Genomic DNA, 20,132 nt, shown 5'->3' on the forward strand with positions numbered 1-20,132 from the left:
AAGACAACAACTCCCATGATCCCTTGCTACTTCACACCGTCATCACACTCCGTCTTTTCTTATTGTTTTGATTACTAGCTACAAGCTTTAGCTGATAAACTAAATAGTTATTAGCTAACGTGACTCAAACCATGCATCTAAATAATTACTGGCCAACAAAAACAGAATCTTTAACTAACCTGAAAGGTTTTTACTGTTAAACTGAGACATTAACTAACCTGGGCCGTTAGCAAATCTGCTAAACTCAGCCGTTAGCTTAAATGAAACAAAGCAATTTAAACTGAGCCAGCAGCTAATATAATAATAAGCAGTAAATAAAAAAATAACACAAAAACTGGGTCAAAACAACATGAACCAGTATTGTGTTGGTGTTATATTGGTAACAACATCTGAGATTTAACTCGTTTCACAACATTTAACAAGAATGTAAAATGTAAAACTTCCATCTTTATAAACAGGTTTCTTATAAATGATGTTAAAAACCTCATATTGGTTTAACTGCATGATTACAGATTCTCTCTTATTACTTTTTATTATAATTCCATACAGGATTACTAAACTACTTAATTACTAAGCTGGAAGTTGGAAGTTCACGCTTTAATAATGTATGAACTTGTGTATTATAATATATACTATAATACTATTAGTATTATTATTATTGTTGTTGTTCTCCAGGGAAACGGAGCTGCTGTTGAACAGAGAAGCTCCATCTGTGAGCAGGTTGTTGGAGTCTCAGACAGGCAGCAGCTGGTTCAGCGAAGCCCAGCAGACACTGACGGGATGACGGGTGGGGGGGGTGCTACTGGGTCGTGGGGGATGGGATGCAAAAGACGCCCAATTAGCAGCTCGTCGTCTGTTTTTTAATTAACCAGCCTGGATGTGTGCGCTGACGACAGCTTGCAGAGCTGCGAGTGGTCAGGAAGAGTCTGAAACTCCAAATATCTGTCAAATGAAATCTGTCTGTTTGCACCGTCAGAGCTTTCTCCTCGTTGAAACCACATTTCCCATCAGCCTCGTACAGTCCTGTTCTTCCTCCCCAGTCCTGACGCAGGATACACATACTGGGGGATGATTTTGTTTTTCAATCATTGGCCTTTCGCTCCTTCAACCATCTGCTGTCAGCATTAATCCGACTCTGCTGCCGTCCTCAACTGGTTTCAAGTCCTGAAAAAGTGTAGATTGAAGTTCAAAATGTATCTCACATGATATCAGCTCATGGTGCTGTGTGATGAAACTATAAAATACAGTCTAATTTTCATCAAATGTGTATGTTTATTTGTTTATTAGCCATTGCTAAGGAGGAAGGTGTGAGATTTTACTCTTAAACTATCCAATTTATTGTCCTAACGGAGGTCCTGATACTGGTTCATTAATCTCAGATCAGTTCTGGATGTAAAATCTTTAGCAGTAATTTCTCAAAGTCTCCAAAAGAAAGATGCCTGGAAGTACAGCTGTAATCTGCAGTTAAAGCCAGATGTCTTTAGGCTGATATTCACTATTATTACTTCTAGATATGGAGCGTATGTTGCGCCTTAGAAGAAAAAGGTACAACTGGCAAAAGGTCGTCTTGACTTTATGTTTGCAGTGGAATTATAGATGTTTATATATTCTTTTATTCTATTAACATTTCTGCTAACATATTAGGCATCACATGGCTATAATGGTGTCATATTTTGTCATTAGAGGAGGTTGCATTCGTTTGAGCGCTGCCCCTTTAAGAGAAATTCTAAAAAAAAAAAAGTGTGTTGTTGTCGTGAGCCGGAAGTTTTTCTCTGTTGTTAAGGAAAAACGAACAGTAGGCTTTGTAACTGAACCGAGCCTAAAATAAAAGTAGGAAAGTAGCCCTAGTCCGTTTAAATGGTAATCTCAGTCTAATACATGATATCAAAACAAGAACCACACAGATATCTAATATTTCCAGACTCGGTACGAGAGACAGAAACAACAGATTGATTGATTAATGTTCCTGTTGGTGGTTTGTCTTATGATGAGACAGACTTTATCCTCCAAATCACTGATAATTACACAGTTCTGCAGAAGGGTGCAGCAGTGTGTGACAGGATTCCTCCTCCTCCTCCTCCTCCTCCTCCTCCTCCACCGGTCAGAGGCGTCGTGACATCCAGGAGTCGATGTTTTGGCTGCTGACAGCTTCCTGTTCTCTCCTGCTAGATAAACAGAAAAGGATCAGACTCCAGACGACACGCAGGAAGAGAGCTCGGAGAAAGAAATAAATCACTGTCTGTAAAGTTCCTGTAATGTTTCTGTGCTTCTCAGCAGCAGCGAGTCCAATATAATCAATTTATTCATCACACAAAGACACTATGTGAACCCCACAGACGCCTTTAACAAACACCATTTCCCACAATCCCAAGAGTTAAACCTCAACTTGACAAAAGAGGCCAGTCAAGTATAGAAACTATAGAAAGTGTTCGATAGTAAATAAATCAATAAAAAGTTATGAAATTAATGAAACACAATAAAAAAAAATTGTCATTCAAACTCCACTCATTCTAATAAATTGTTACTTCCATCATTCTTATTTTCCTCATGCCGGAGATTTACAGGACTTTTTAATAATGACACATTTATTAGTTAAGCTAGCAAGCTCAACAACTGCTACTAAATTTAGCCAGTTAGCTCCTGTTAGCTCGAGCAACAACAATGTCAAAGTAATTCTGAATCAACTGAGCTAAATAAACACAGACAGAAACTAACATCTGTTGTTGTTTTAGCTTAAGAAGGCTGCTAGCGTTATGATCTGAAACCTTAGCATGAAACCTACTTCAGTTACACCACTACGCCAGCATAAATATCCCACAATGCATTGCAGTAGTGACGACGACGACAACAACATAACAGACAATGGCGTCAGTAACTCTTCAGTTTAACGTTTCACTTTGCTAGCCGTCATATATTTTTAAAATTGGTAACACAGCGTGAGTCACAAGCTAACCTAGCTAGCTAGTTAGCCAGTTAGCTAGGTAGCATGAGCAGCCTTGTTAAGATAAAACTTAAAAGTTAAAGAATTTTAGTTTCTGTTTTTTAGTTACTGCAGCAGATTTTCAGTTGTTTCTGAATCACTTTGACATTGTTGTTACTCGAGCTAACAGGAGCTAACGGGCTAAATTTAGTAGCAGTTAAGTAGCAGCTTGCTAGCTTAAGAGAGTTTTCATAATTTATTTAATGATTTCACAAATTGTTGTTTCCTGTTAGTATAGAACCATGTAGTATGTTGTATTGTAGTAAACAACATATTATACTGTAATATGTGGTATGAAGAGGGGCAACGGTGGAAGAAGATCTGTTACTGAAATCAAAGTAGGAAAAAAAAACTCAGTTACAAGTAAAATTCCTGTTTTCAAACTCTTAAGTAAAACTACATGAGTTTGGGCAGCAAAATGTTTTTAAAGTATCAAAAGTAAAAGCTCTCATCATGCAAAATAGAGTTATAGTTATATTTAACATAAACTGTATATTACTGGACTATTAATTCATATTGATTCATTGAACTGTACATGTAAGCAGCATTTTAATGTTGTCTTCTCATCTTGAGATGCATATTTTATAAACTGAGTTGAGTAGAAATGTAAAGTAACAAAGAGGAAATTGTACTGAAGTACTGTATCTTTCCACCACTGAACTGGGACACAGTGATGACAACCAGTAAAACATGTTGGGCCAAGATATTTATCTTTTATTTATCTTTATTTTGGTCATTATTACCTCATTGGTGCCAGTATTGTAGGCTCATTTATAACACTTTGTGATGACAGCCCCACTAATGTGCAGGTGTGTCGTGGACACTGGTGAGAGAATAAACTCTCCCAGCTCTCCCAGCACCAACTCCAGTCTTAATGTCTTCCTGTGTTTGTCCTGGTGAGTACTGAGCGTGCTCAGACCTCCTGCAGGACAACAGAGAGACTAAACCTGCAGCCTTGACTCTCACTCTGATCTCTCCTCACACTGTCCGGTAGCGTATTGTTGTCCCGATGTGAACGCCGAACGCCCGCTCGTCGCAGCGTCGCTCAGGTCGGCTCGGCAGAGACAATAGTCTTTTGTCCTGGAAACAGTGGACACTTCCTCTCCTCCTCCGTGTCCTTATCGTCCAGACGCTGCAGGACAAACGAGCTGCTGGCAAACGGGGCGAGGGGGAAAAACCGAAAGACAAAGAGGGACAAAAGTCAAACGCTGCAGCATGAAATGTGGCGTTATTCAATCATGAGTCTGTCTTATCACTTCTTTTTTTTGTTCTGGTTTCCCAGGAGGCATGAATAGACGCTGGCTGACATCCTGTACACATGTTAAACATTCACATCATTGTTTTATTCTTTTATTATCTGTTACACAAAACACACATTCAGCTTATTTTACAGCCTGATCTCACAGGAAAACCATCCGCAGAAAATGAAAAGTCATGTTTGTTGTCTGATACCTGCAGTCAACCAGAGAATCTGTTCTGCTTTCCTATGAAAACAGTGTGCAGTGTGTGAATATGGGTTAACTCTGTGAGCAACACAAACTAAACTGCATTCATCTTCATGTCAAAGGGTTGGAGGCAGCAATCTCAGACATACATATCTCAAAAACTCAGACAAATTAAAGCAAATCTGTCTGACAGGACCGATATGACCAGAGAGAATAGAGTGTAGACGGGTTTCTGGGTGTTGTCATTAGTAGTTTTGTTTCCATCTGCTCTTTTTTATGCACTTTATCAATGTGTGCACAGAAAAACGTGAGTGGAAACGCTGGAGATTTGAAAAAAAAGCTGAAATATTGCAAAAAAAAAAAAAAGTTTTTCCGCTTGGATGAGGTGGAAAAGTCAACGTCTGGATAAAAGCAAAATGGAAACAGAGGTGGATGATTTTACACTGACATTGCACAAAGAAACACTCGTTTTAAGGTCAGACAGCTCACTGTGTTACTGTGTGTTTAAGGCTGTAATGAAGAGACTGTGATCAATACTGTGGTGATTCTGCATCGTCAGAGTCTCTTATCGTGATGATGACTTTGTGCCAGATTATAAATTTCTCAAAGAACTTCAGTGATCTGCAGCACAACAAGCTGGTGAAGCTGTAAACAGAACAGCGTTCCTGCACATGCTCAGTGACGTCTGTCTGACACAGAACTACTCTCCAGAGACTGAAAACGTGATGCTGTTATTAGTCTTTGGAGCTGTTTCTAAACAAACTAACGTGACCAAACTCTTGATGACGAAGGAACATGTGACCCAGTGCAGCGGTGAGACTCACTGACGTGTTTTTAATCAGATATATCAGCTTTGATACAAACACAATACTGGTTAGTAGATCAGTTTATTGTTGGTTTGGATCCAAACATGAAGAAAAATGTAGAAAATCAGCAGAATGATCCTTTAACTTTGTAAGATATCAACTTGATTTGACTGTCCTGCTGTCATTCTTGCTCTCCAGAGGATGAACCGTGTTCTTCCCTCTAGCGCCGCCGTCAGGACAAACTGCACGTTTACAGCAGATAAACCATCAGGATGTTTGTTCAGGTTGTAGCTGTGTCAAGGGGAACGTTAGCAGGACTTAGTGTCTGTGCAACTTCCAGACAAAGTTTCATAACATTTTTTTTATGAAAAGGGATTCTTGCATATTTTGAATGCTGCACACACACACACACACACACACACACACACACACACACACTCTGACCATGTAAGGCTGTGCTGGTTCAGTTTCACTGTCTCTGTGAGAATCTCCCGGTTGTTTTTTGCGGACAGTCTGTTCCCTCTGCAGCCTCTCAGTCCTGCAGACTTCTGGGAAATGAGGCCTCCTGGCATCCGACAGGCCGGCTGGATCTGGATCTGGATCTGGATCAGAGAGGCAGAGCGTGTTTACAGCGGCGGGCTCAGACTGTTTGTATCAGACTGAGACTGACTGAGAGCGAACATGACGTCTGTGACCGTAAAACTCAAACTGCTGCAGGTTACTGAAGGTCAGAAGTCTGAATGTTAACGTTGCTACACAAATATATCGTCATCTGCCTCCATATCACGTACAGCTGATGCATGATGGCATCATACCTGTCAGTGTCACCTGTTTGGCAGCATGAACTCACAGCAGGACCAGGTTTATGATACTGATACTTAAAGAGTCTGGAGTTAAACTGCTGGATGAGCTGCTGTCACTCAAAGCAGAACTCACCTCATTAACCTGAATCAGAATCTGTTTATTAGTCAAGTATGCAGCATATAAACAGTGTGTCTCCCACAAACACAACATAGAACAATAAAACTAGTGCTAAGAAACCTGTTTACCTGATGATATGAAGACCGATCAGCTGTGTGACCACTGACTCTTGAGTTTAGTTTACATTATTTCTAATTGACATTGTGGGTGTGTGTGATGTGCTGTTTGTAGCTTTGTATTTTGTATTTTGTATGGTGTCTTCTGTGTCTTTCTTTTTTGTTTGTTTTGTTTTTTTGTTTGTTTATTGTTGGTTTTTTTTGCTTTTTACTGTTTGTTGTTGTGCTGTTGTATGTTTTTTGTCGGGGACTGGTGCATCTTTAATGTGTCAAACTGCACACTGTCCCATTCAATAAATAAATAAATAATAAATAATAATAGTTTTGAAATGAGTATAAAACTTGAAATAAAAAACAAACTGTGCTAAAGACAAAGACATTAAGTTTATGAAATCTATGAAGGTGACAAGTGCAATAAATACTTCAGTTATGTAACAGTGGAAGTTGAACGTAATGTACAGAATCCCACTTTTACAACTGAGAGGTCGATGCACACAATACGACACAGAAAACACAGAAAAACACACAAAACAAAAAAACATCTTCACCAAACTGTCGACACAAACAGCATGTAGAAGAACTAGTGATCAGGCTGATTACTTATTATTTCTCAAGAACTGCACATATATGTATCAATCAACAAACATATCAATTAAAACAACAAGGATTTAGTAAATTAAATGGTTTGAATCCAGGCAGAAACTTCATCATTGAGACTAAACTGAGGTTGAACCGTAGAAGCAGTTTACAGCCGTCCATTGGTTGATCCTGCTGTCAATCAAACCTGTCTGTGCTCCTGTTGGCTGCTTTTACTGCCTCCGCCTCTGTGCGCTTGTTCGTCTCTCTTGGGCAGTTTAAGTGACCCGTGCCTAGAAGCCTAGAAGCCCCGCCCCGCTGTGATGTGACGGTGTTTGTATCAAACAGACCCTGCTGCACCACTGAGTGTGACGTCAACCGGATGAACAGTTGTCGAGATATTCGAAGGACAAACACACGTACGTATACAGACAGACAGAGATCCCTTGCTTTCAGTCAGATGAACTGCAGACATCCTGCAGTAAGTCTTGAACGTACACGCCAAGTTTAATTCACAATGCACAGTTCAACAGTAGAGCTTAAGTCTCTTAAACATATTCAAGTCGTTAACACTACGGATTTAATCCCACCTCCGACCACAGTATGGGTTGCAATGGCAGAGCGGCTCCACGGGCAGAAGAAGAAGAAGAAGAAGCAAATCAACCTTGTTTGTGAGGTATTTTTTATATATTTCTCGAGAACTCATCCAAACAACTTCACACTCAACACTGCACTTCCTTGAGTCCTCAGCAATCCACCTGCCAGGTATGAAGTAGATCAGATGAACAGTTCTGGAGAGACGTGAAGGACAAACATACATAAAGACAGACGGACAGACAGAGATCCCTCAAAGAAAACACAACTACATAAAGTGATAAGTTGCTCTTTTATTGACAGACATCTCGAATTTCACTAAAAGTTGAACAGTTCAGTTCTTTTCCTGAACATCACGGATGAACATTCTAGTAAATAACAAACAGGACTGAAAACAATAAACAACATGTTGACGTAAAAGATGTTGATGGCGTCACTGTTTCTGTTCGCTGTGACTCCAAACACCTGCAGCTGCTCTGCAGGTAAGAACAGAACAGGTTGGATGTGCTGACGTGCTGTCGGGTTAAAAATAGAAACAAGACGTCAGCTAAAAATATGACTGCAAATATTTATAAAGTTGCTCATCAGATGTGTCACCGAGTTCGCCTGAAGGATCAGCAGCTCTAAGCTAACATGCTAATGACGGGAGTGTATTAGAGGACAATTAGGGCGTCTGTCAGTGTGTGTGTGTGTGTGTGTGTGTGTGTGTGTGTGCGTGTGCGTGTGGCCTCCTGCTGTTTGAACCAATAATGACTGTTAGCATTAGCATTAGCCTCCTCCCTGAAAGCACTTATAGCAGCAAAACGAAACACAGACGCCGACTCAACTTTCACTTCAGCTTTTACTGTACTGTGAGAATCTGCTCCTTGACCTTTGACCTCAATACACACACACACACAAACATACACACACTGTTTTCCACATAAAGTATTTTTTAACCCCGTCCTGTCCTAGAGGGGTCAGCAGGAAGCCCAGAGGAGCAGGTCAAAGGTCAGAAGGAGAAACAGCTTTCACAGTCGTCTTCTTCTGTTGTTTCTTCCTGTCCTGATGACATTTCAATCAGTGTGTGTGTGTGTGTGTGTGTGTGTGTGTGTGTGTGTGTGTGTCGCCTGTGGACATAATTTGCTTTTCTGACTGTTTGTTTCTGGTACTGCTGAGTGTGTTTCTGTGTATTTACAGTAAATGTACCTGCAGGTTCACAGTGACTCACAGTGTGTTTCTGTCTGTGCAACATAAAAAAAAAGAAACTAAAGCTGAAAGTCATTCAAAACATGTCAACAGTGGAAAGAAACCTTAAAAGCCCTTAAATCTAAAAATCAAGTAAAAACATTCAAAACAAAAATGCCTTTTAATATTTAAAGGTTTAATCCATTTAAAATGCTTCCTAAACCTTTTAAAGACCCACTGAAACCCCAAAACCCCAGAACCCCCCTCACTAACACTACTTCTGCCAAATACCTTAAAAACAACTAGAAAGCCTCCAAAGCCCCTTTAAACTCCCTCAAATTACACAAAACTTTAAAAAGAAGCATCCAAAACATCTTAAATCTCAATAAAAGCCAAAAACAAAGACAATTAAAAAGCATCTAAAAGCCTAAAAAAACTCAATAAAACTTTATGAAAAATGTCTTAAAAAGTGAAACTAAAAACACAAAAACAAGAATATTTGATGTTTTTTTTTTTAAATAATTGAAAATAACACTTTTAAGAGAAAAAAAAATCAACTTTTGACTGAGGCCTTGGACAAAAACCCACATTAATGAAATGTTAATAACAGTAATCCATCCACGGTTGCCCCTGACAACAGCTGTGACCTGTAGTCTAACGGTTTGACCACGCCCACCTAACGACACGGTGACCGTTGGCCAATCAGACAACCTGTCGCTTTTTTGTTTCAGAAGCTCGTCTTTCCGTCCGTCCGTCCTCTCCAGCTGGTACGACACCTGCTTCTTCCTCAGTGGTGTTTAACAGGGCCGCGCTTCATTCACCCACCAGCCGGGCCGGTGAGGAGTTCGGTTTCACTCGCCGTCCCGCCTCCATTCAGCCTGCAGACAATAACACATCTGACCTGCAGAGAGAAGCTGCTCAACATGTATTTACTGCCAGCAGTGTTCAGGTTTCACCTCCTAACAACAAAATAAACCAACCAAACTAACTGCTGCTTTCCCTCCTTTAGTTTGGTTCATTGGTGCCAACGAGCCGAGAACCGCCTGAACAGCAGCGTCTCAGTCCGGTTCGAAGTGGACTCAATCAAAAGCTGAATTAAAACAAAAGCTTAAAGGATCATTCTGCTGATTTTCTATATTTTTCTTCATGTTTGGATCCAAACCAACACTGAACTGATCTTCTAACCAGTATTGTGTTTGTATCAAAGCTGATATATCTGATTAAAAACACGTCAGTGAGTCACGCCGCTGCACTGGGTCACATGTTCCTTCATCATGAAGAGTTTGGTCACGTTAGTTTATTTAGAAACGGATCCAAAGACGAATAACAGCATCACGTTTTCAGTTACAAAAATGTTGATACTGAACGAAGGAGTGAAACGTTCAGACACGACGTTTTCCCACCAAAATATCTGCTGTTGCAGTAAAACATCAGCTGGTAGAAACTGCAGCAGCGTGAAAGTGTTTGTGGTCGTGTTCAGACTCCTGGTTCAGGTCAGAGAAGGATCCTGGTCTCTGTACAGAAAACAGACTCAACATCTTTATGAACATTTAAGCCACAGCAGCATCTGTCCTGCATCCACCCCAACCTCTGACCTCTGACCTCTGACCTCCCACTGCAGAGACACATAGACATGTAGCTTCATTCATTCCACAAAATGTGACATATGAAAACGTCTGGATCGTATTAAACTTCCTGCATCGACGTGGTTTTGAGGCTCTGAGTGACTGAAACATGCACTATGTCTGCTAACGGTGCATCTGAGGGTCAAACAGCTTCACGTCAGCCCCACCCAGTACCCCCCCCCCCCCCCCCCACCCCACCCCCCCAACCCCATCTGCCCATCACCCACCTGCCCACCAACCACCAACCATCACCTCATTAAACTCCGCCCTCCTCCTCCTCTTCATCACACGCTCAGATCCTCGGATTCTCTTTCTGTTGGTTGGATGTTTAGAGGAGACGAGACTAAAATAGACGCCTGACCACATCCACCATCCACCATCCTCTAAACCCCTACCCAACCCTGAAGACCCTCCCCAGAACCCCCAAAACCCCCCAAACCACCGCGACCACGGACCCACCCTGCACGCTCTGAACCACAGCACATCACAGCAGACCCTGTTTTATAACGACATGAGAGCAGATTTCACATTAACACTCTGTTTTAATACAAACTGGACTCTTCCTCATGTTCACCTGCTGTGACGTGAACTCTGGTGAACTCTGGTGAACTCTGGTGAACTCTGTCTTTATCTCCAGTCACAGGTTTTTGGATCTTTGCAGATGTTTCACATTAAGGACACAGTGTAGTGATGTTCGCCTCCACCGTACAGTTACTTCACTTTTCACAGTTAATTTTGTACATATTATATTATATATATTATTTTTAATTAATAGTATTTACAGTTTGTTTTTGTTTATGGTGTCTTTAATCACCTCAGTGTCTTAGGTAACTGTTAGCGACGTTAGCTACTCGCTGTAGCATCAGCTTTAACTATCGGTTGCTGTTGCTCTTGTTTTACACTCACTACACGCCGTTCCCCGACTGGTGACGCTGGACCTTCTTTCCTTCCCACTTTGCCTTCAGCTCAGCATCAACTGGGAGGGAGTGAAAGCTCTTAAAGGAGAACTTAGCTGATGAAGAGCAAAGAGGGACTGAGCTGTAGAGCCGACCGCCTTCTCTTCATTTTAGTAGCCAGCTAAGCTAGCTGGCTAACCTAGCTAACGTCGCTATTTACAGACACTGAGGTGATCAAAATGATTAAAAATCCTAAAAACAGAGAGAGCAGAAACAGATTTAGTGAATAAATGATGTCATACAGGAAACATGTGACTTAAACTGAAGCTTCTGCCCTGCCGGAGACCAAACATGGCGGCAGACGTTTCTCTGGGCGGCGTTCAGGACGTGTCTGTATAACTGATGCAGAGCTGCTAACAGCAGGAAGCTGTGATGTCATCACGCTCTCCATCAGCAGGATGTGATGTAACGTTTCCATGGCTTCAGCTCTGTTCATCACGTCTTCTTCTGTTGCTGCTTTACTGCAGTCGACAGCAGAATCAGCACCGACTGTTAATATTCACTAAACAGTCGTGGACGGAAACAAACATTAATTCACGTTTTCTTTTAGCGTTTTTCTGAAATTTCAGGTAACGTTTGGGCGTCATTTTGATGGAATCCTGACTGGTGTCTGCTCACACAGAGATGTTATAGAAATATACATTATAGATGATTTAGATCTGGTTCAGAAAACACTTTTATGTTTAGTTCTGGAGCTCAAAGACCAACAAAGACTGGTTGAAAAATAAATAAGAAAGAAAAAGCAGAAACGTTCATGTCTGACAGATAAAATATGAAGCTGCAGGCTGACTGACCTCTGTGTGTCTGCAGAGCCGCCTGCAAACACACACACACACATTAACACATGAACACACACACAGTGTTGTGAAAGCACACATGGTGAGGCGTGTCGCTGCAGTGGGAAGAAAAAAATGTGCAGATAGCGTGCAGCAGAAAAACAGCCCATCCAAAAATATGTCCCAGAACAAACACAAGAGCTGCTGCAGGAATCTGATCCCACACACACACACACACACACACACACACACACACACACACACACACACTGTGACTCATAGCTCTGGTTTCATCAGTGAACAGTCGAGTGTAAAGTCAGAAAACACCCACAGCAGACTGCAGGCTTCACCCTGCAGCCGACAGACGCAAAAACACGACGCCGTCCCACACACACACGCAGCCGACAGACGACACTCGGCCTCTCTGAGCCTGACTCAGACCAGCGCCGGCCCGCTTCAGCCCGCTTTAAATAACCCGGGTCCGAAATGTCAGAGCAGTCTGACGCCAGACGGGAGGAGAGACGCCGTCAGAACACACCGACACAGAAACACAAACAGACGTAAACTGAGAGTTTGTGTCACCGCTCAATTAAACCTTTTTACAGGATTTTCTCTCTCGTCCTGCAACTCTGTTCATGCATGCAGACGCCCGTCTCCCAGCGGTGGAAAGCACTGTTACTCAAGTACTGCACTTATGTACAGTTTTAAGATATTCTTGAGTATTTCCATGTGATGCTACTTTATACTTTCTACTCCACTACATTTATTTGACAGCTTTAGTAACTTTTATGAGTCAATATGCAAAACAAGATTATGAACAAAATCCAGTTATTATGCTTAAACAGGTACAATGTCCAGAAAGTATTTCAACAAAACATTTAAGAGCAATCATATCGACCAAGAGAACTATGTTCTTGTAATCAGCTCTGACAGTTTCGGGTCCTTCTCTGCATTATTCTTTCTATTATTCTCATTATTTTAGAATATTATTATAGTAAGAATATTATTCCGTAAAAAAAGAAGAGAACAGCAGTGGTCCCAGTATGGAGCCCTGAGGGACGCCCTTTGATACAGGCAGGAAGGAAGAACCCAGCAAACTGGACACGTTGTGCTGAAAACCAGTTTACAGCATGTCCAGATAAACCAGTATAATAGAGTCTGTCCACCGAGGTGACACGGTGTCAACGCTTCAATACAAAGAGCTGCACAATAGTTTTTGCAGTCCAGCGCCTCCATAATGTCATTTATTGTTTTCTAAAACCTGACTGATGTTGTGAGAGAAGATCATTCGTGTCTAAAAATTAATTATTGAAGTTGTTCACTGACTTCAGCTAAAACACATCAGTAGTTGTTCCTTCCAGCATCCATTAGGAAGATAAAGTCTACTGTTAACTTGAGAAAGTAAAGATCAAGCTTATGGATTTGTGAGGATCCAGCTGCTTCATCACATCAAGAGGAGAAAGACTGAACGGTTGAACCGTAGAATTAATGATGAAGAACGAACTGTCGGCTGCTTCGTATCTGGATGTAAAGACTCAAATAAAGAACCTGAAGAAACAAAGTTAAAGCAGATTTATCAGATTCACGGTTTCACTTCCAAATGAAGATTTTATTTCTTAGGATCATTTAAGTTACTAGTAGTTTTTTTAGAAAGGTAGAACTCAGATGTAGCCTCTCTGATCTAAACATCAGCTGCTCAGTCCTGGATTTGGATTTTCTGGCCTGAGCTCAGACAGCTGAGAGGAAAACTGTTTCAGTCTTTCACTCTATATTTGCAGAAGGAAGCATGTTTATTTATAATATTAGGGGAAAAAAAGCATCATGAAAATATTCATGAATTAATCAAATTTTTCAGACTGTAATTATAAGCAGCCGAGCAGGAAATGATGTCACACGCGGAGCCAAACAGCAGCTAACAGCTCCAGACCGCCGTCTGAGCTGACGTTTGTTATCCTCATGAAATATGTTGGCTGTAAACATTTTGCAGATTTATTTATTAACAACTTATAATCAGGCAGCTTCACATTTCTGTGATTTTCTGCTGCAGAAACCATCACATGCAGTTTGATGTCCTGTTGTAAAGAAACAATCTTTAATGCATAATAATGTCGTCTGCATGTGTTTCCTGTTGAAGAAGCTTTGACAGTTTAATCTGCAGTCGTTCTAATGAACCACCAGAGTATTCAGAGGTTTTTACTGAATGTGACGCAGAGACGAGTTCACTGAGCTGCAGGTAAGATGACACTAATTACTGTCATCTTCATAAACAACAAAAAAAAAAAATCATAAATCCTCGCTGGAGTTTTGGCGCTGACTCAGAGATTTGTTTCCCACGCAGGCCCACCCAAAACGTCTGCACTGCTGGAGCCGACAGGCTGCCAATAAAACAGATTAGAGTCTGAACACACGTCTGACCTCCAGTCTGCTCTGCAGCTCTCAGCCGGCTGCAGCTGCAGCTCCCCGACGACTTTCCAGCCTTTCTGGATGAGACGCTGTTGAATTTATTAATATTTTCTGATGTTCGTTCGTTCCTCCAGACTGTCGTGTCAGACGGTTTCCTGCTCCTTCTCTATTTGCTGATCAGTTTTGGCTGCTGCAATCTTTATTTGATTATTAGTAACTCGGTGATCAGATGATCAGAAACCAGTAACATCAACTCATTCAGCAGCTGAAACTTTATTGTTGATACTTGTTGAATTTTTGCCACATTTTCATAACTTCAGCTGAGCTGCTGCGACTGAAAGCTTCTCCAGGTTCTGCCAGCAAGCAACTATATTTTCCATATAATAAGTTCCAAATTACAAATGTCTTTTCCAGGAAACTTCTTGCAGACGATTATATAACTGTATGAAAATGAAAGACACACAGTTCAATAAACTGAACACAGTCAAAGTGAAACTGAAACTTCATTCAAAATTCAACTTTTATCTAAAAGTCCAGTGTTTTAGTTAAAAGGGAACAAACTCAGCAGTTTGTTGTGATATCAGTTTCTTTTCTGTTTTTCAGCCTTTAACATCATTTCCCAGAAGCCTCAGAGTGTCTTCAGACAGACAGAGAAGCGTCTTTAACTGTTTATCTAATGAAACAAAGGAGGAGAGATGTAAAACTGTACATCTGTCAGTCAGTAACTGTGTGAGCTTCAGGTTCTGTCTGTAAAACACAGCGCTGCGTCGTCTCTCCGCGACCCCGAGACTGAACACCTGCCGTCATTTACCTGAGGTGTGAAACAGTCAGACAGCAGAGAGAGGTCAGCTGAGGTCACGACCCCGAGAACTCCCAGCATGCTGAGCGGACACCGCTCAGCTGTCACTGCGTAACACACACACACACACACACACACACACACACTCACACACACACACACACACACACACACTCACACACACACTCACACACACACACACACACATACACAAACACACACACACACACACACTCACACACACACTCACACACACACACACACACACAGCGCTGTCAGCTGCATGTGTGTGTTCAGTATATTTATTCAAGTATTTGCATGTATTTTTTTTGTATATTTTGATTTATACTGTAAATATAACGTATATATACGTATAGTTTGATGAGTCTCCTTCAGGTTTTACTGTGTTTGTTCAGATCTCTGCTCTGATTGGTCAGGAGTGCACAGGTGTTCCTCACATTCCACCCAACTGCTGAACTTCACCCACCTGACCTTTGTGTTTATTCTTTTATTTCATTTATTTTATTCTGGTTCTTTTTACTTTCCTTTTGCTTTTATTATTATTGTTTTTAATCTTCTTTCAGCTTCTATAAAGTGTTTTCATCCGTTAGAGCCGTTAAACTCTGTGATGTTGTGGACGACTACAAATAAAAAATATCAGTTTTCTGTGAATAAGAATGAATATTTCCTCCTCCTACATGAGCAGGTTTCAGTGATTGTGAGTAATTGTGAGTAATTGTGAGTAATTGTGCGACTGTAACGTGGCTGTAAACTGTTAAATCTTCTACTTGTGTTCTTACGTCGGTGTTGAAGTGCGTCTCAGAGTTCACACCTGTGTGTTTGCAGTTTCTCGAGCTCTGAGGTGTGACTCTGCCTCCAGCTGTTGACCCTGCTGAGGGGGGTCAGAAGGTCGGGGGGGGGGGTCAGCGGGTCAGCTGGAGGAGACCGGGGGCTGATCTCTGCAACAAAAAAAACTGCTTTTACTTCTGATTCTTGTAAATGTAGCCGATAGATAATACATCAGTACTTTACCTTCATGCAGGACTTTTAGTAGTTTAGTACTTATATGTCGTTCAGGTGCTTTTATTGAAGTGAAAGATCCGAGTTCTTCTTCCACATGAACCTCCCGTCAGACATCATGGGAACAAAACGGGTGAAAACCTCCATAATTACAACAAACCGCCGTGTGTCGCAGTGAAACGTCGGCTGTGTGGAAATAAGACTAAACACAATGAAAGAAAAGGTCTGCAGGGACGTTGTGGAGGTTTCTGGTCAGTCTGAGTCTGCAGACTGTCGCACAAAAACACACAAATATAGAAAAAGCAGCTGCCGTGAGAGTGAGTCAGGAGGTTTTTACAGACAGCTGCTGCTCACCGACCTGCAGGACCACAGGAACATGGTTTTCTGCACGAATCGTCTCTTTTGTGGAGAGTCGAAACCGTTTCCTCCGTCTGCATCTGTCCACACATTTAAATACCAGAAAAAAAAGCTGCTGAGAGATGAATCTGTGCGACCTGTACGTTACTGTGCACAAAACATTTACACACAACGTCATTTTACACCCGTTTCACATTTTAGAAGAACATGGCGTCTGTAGATGTATAGTTACTGTCTGTCTGTCAGATTTTCTGCCGATGACGTTCATGAATCATGTGATTTAAACAAAAATGAATCAATGAAACTAACATGTTTTCCATCGTTTGAGCTTTTGACTCTTTTAATGACGTCATTTCGTTGATTTCTTCTTCTTCTTATCTGCTGATATTCACACATTTTCTTTTGATCATTTTCTCGAAAGTCGGTTAAAGTTTGAGCTACAAACAACCGCTAAAAGGTTCTGTGAGTTGAACGAAGACGGAAGCTGTAAAACGCAGCAGACCTGAACGGCTGAACTGGTAAACTCATCGTCTTCACTCCGTTTCTTCCTCCGTTCAGACTAAAACGTAGATTTTACAAACATCTTCCGGTAAACGTGAAAATGCCGGCTTGGTGTCGTAGCGTGTTCGCGGGGAAACGGAGCGTAGCGCGGCGTTTCACTGGAAGAGGAAGAAACACAACGACAATAAAAACAACGGCGGGCGGCTTCGTGTTGTTCTCTTTATTGTCTACTTAGAGTTAAACGCTGCTAACTACCAGCGTTTGATTTCAGCTGGAACGACGCAGGAGAACACAGAAACCGCTGATAGCACCTAAATATGATTTACAACAAAACATAAAGTCGATTATTTCATTTTCCTGTGTGGACAATTCTACTAACATTGTGACCCTTTCAAAATAAACGTTTGTTATGTTTTAATTGTTTGATTGTATGCAGACACATTTAGTTTGTGTGTTTTAATGTGGACGTCTGCAGCGTAATTATTCTTGCTTCTGACTGAAGATCCTGGAGACAAGTTGCACAGGAAGTCAGCTGACATGTTGTTATTGCAGTGATTTACAGCAGAACGACTGCTTGTGTTTTTAAAATAGCTGCCGACAGGAGCCGAGCTTCATCCTGCAGCAGTCTGACTGTATCTCATACAGTTTGTTCTTCCTGCTGCTGTGTGTCTGTTTGGACTCAGACCTTTTACCGAGCTGTCAGTGTTGTCACATGCCTGCAGCATTCCTCACATTCCTCTCCGGCTGCTCAGAGAAGAAGGAATGCAGCGCGCCGGCAACACCCAGAAAACCGTCCAACAGCAGCAGCAGCAGCAGCAGCTGCAGCCCCTGCTCACCCGGGTGGTTGCAGCTTAGGCTCCGACCATGTAAAGAAAATCCATTTATGGAAAAAGTGTGATGGTTAACGGGAGGCTGCAGCCTGTGATGTGGAGAGAGTGTTTGACTTTGGGTTAGTGGCAGCCGTCTGAGAGGAGACACAGTTTAACAACTCTGCAGGGACAAGGAGGGGAAATCTGCACGCAGACAGAAAACTAGACGAGTCTGTGGAGGGAAAACACTGTCAGGAAAGAAATCAGACAAAAACGACTGATTTCTAAATGAAGTCTGGGAGATGGAAACACCTTTCAGACGCTTGAATCATTGTCTGCAAATGCTGTGTAGGAGTCAGACTGTGTGAATCCCGTCTGCAGAGTCTGTGTGGTCCCTCGCTGGTTTCTGAAGAGACGGATTAAAGTCTGGAGTTTGGGTTTACCGCACGTCTGGAGCCAGAGAAGTCTCATTTGAGGCCGAGACGGGCGGAGTCTGTGTGCAGCCGAGGTGGAACAAACGACCTCAGCTCAGTCTGATAGGATGAGACTTAATATAACTTTAATGGAACGCTTTTTCAGTACACGTCAGGGAAACCTGTCTGTTAGATATTTGTCATGAGGAAAAAGTGTAGTTTAGTCTTGATTGTTGGTGCTGGATGAAAGGTCAGAGGTCACCAAAATCTCTCTGGATCAAAGAAAACTACAACCAACACACTCTGAATTTACCCATGATGCTCGGAGGGCTCATTCTCAGCTCTGCAGTTTGATGCAAATGTGCTGCAGGTTGAAACCCTCTTTGTCTCTCAGCAGAGGAGATAAGAGCTTCTCCTGCTCAGCAGCAGCAGCAGCAGCAGCAACATTATTCAGCTCATTTGCACGTCGTTTGCATCTCATTTGCATAAAGAAAGACATTCATGATCCTTGCTCCTCTCTAAACGTCTCGCTGTGTCTCCACCCGCGTCTCCTTTCTGTTCCTCCTTCGTCAGACTTTAAACTCTACCTGAAACTAAAATAAGAAACATCTGAGGCGCTGCGGTCTGTTTCTGATCCATGAGCTGTAAAACTGTGAGACAGGAAAGCAACTGAAGAGACATGAAGTCTGAAAGCAGACAGGAAGTAGAACGTGTTTGCGAAATTGAATTTATTAGTTTGCTAATTAAAAATTAAGCAATAAAGACTGTCTGTGTGTTCATGTGATCCCAGACTGACTCCATGATGTTGGGATATCAGGGCTCTGCTGCAGGATAGTTTGAGCACTTTATTAGGAACACCTGTGCTGTCTAGTTCACTTCACTTTATTGTCCCACTGGGGGAACTTTGGCTCGCATCAGAGCTCAGATAAACAACGACAGAACACACAACAAGACAATCAATAAAAGATGGGTTTTATACAGGATGGGATAAGATTAAGTGCTTCGGTGCAAGGTAACAATGACCTTTTGTGCAGGGTGAGCATGTATATTGCAGCAGGGACGAAGGAAAATTGAAATCTATTGCACATGTGGGAACCCTGCAGCTCTGACCTGAAGGATGAAGATGAAGAAGACGACGGTCTCCTGAGACCTGGAGATCAAACCTGCTGGCCACCTCAACCATGTTTATTTATGATGGAATTTTTTAATGATGTATTCTTTTTTTTATTACTTTTTATTATTTTTTTAATCAATTTATATTGTTGTATTATACATCTCTCTGCTCTCTCTATACACAGCACTTTATAAAGCCTTTTATTTTTACTATTACTACTATTATTATTACTGTTATTATCCTAATCAAAGTGTTTCTAATGGATCTAATAGGCTCATTATTGGATTAACAGAAACCCAAGTACCACCTCCTAGTTGCACCTTTCTAGTTAACGGACCAAATATGGCGTCACCCATGTCCCTTCCTGGACAACGGTTGGCCTGAAGTCACATGACCATATATCCAACCCGTCATTGGCTGATATGTGTCTGGATGTATATGACTGGTTGTCTTTTATATTTTTTTAACTCTTTTCATACCCAACTTACTTTATTTAAATGTTGTTTGTAATGTGTTTGATGATGACTATGATGAAGGCCACAAGCCGAAATGCATCGGTCAACTAATAAAGTTGTTCTTCATACTACGAGTGTTGCTGGAGTTCTGATCTCTCCACCTTAACCATGTTGCCCAGACGGTTTTTGTTTTGGACGTTCAGGTTGGTCACCAGGATCCTGATGAAAAGGTTCAAACTGACTCAATCATACAAACAGGAAGTACAGTCATTACTGGCCTGACAATCTTACAGATCGCC

General features: G+C 41.6%; 1 long non-coding RNA gene across 4 annotated transcripts; it reads right to left on the reverse strand.

The window, feature by feature from the left end:
- Positions 1–352: 352 nt before the first annotated feature.
- Positions 353–16,857, reverse strand: LOC121900902. 4 transcript variants are annotated; one of them, XR_006097132.1, is made up of 6 exons: positions 16,197–16,857; positions 15,997–16,123; positions 5,676–5,833; positions 3,724–4,128; positions 2,026–2,165; positions 353–1,164 (listed from the first exon to the last, which is right to left on the reverse strand). It is a non-coding gene; the product is annotated as an uncharacterized LOC121900902 (long non-coding RNA). The 4 variants fall into 4 exon arrangements; XR_006097133.1 differs by lacking the exons at positions 15,997–16,123; positions 16,197–16,857 and adding an exon at positions 7,053–7,407; XR_006097131.1 differs by lacking the exons at positions 15,997–16,123; positions 16,197–16,857 and having other exon boundaries at positions 2,026–2,162; positions 5,676–6,246.
- Between the last annotated feature and the right edge of the window lie 3,275 nt (positions 16,858–20,132).

This window comes from Thunnus maccoyii, chromosome 7 (assembly GCF_910596095.1).
Source record: "Thunnus maccoyii chromosome 7, fThuMac1.1, whole genome shotgun sequence".
Classification (NCBI taxonomy): Eukaryota; Metazoa; Chordata; class Actinopteri; order Scombriformes; family Scombridae; genus Thunnus; species Thunnus maccoyii.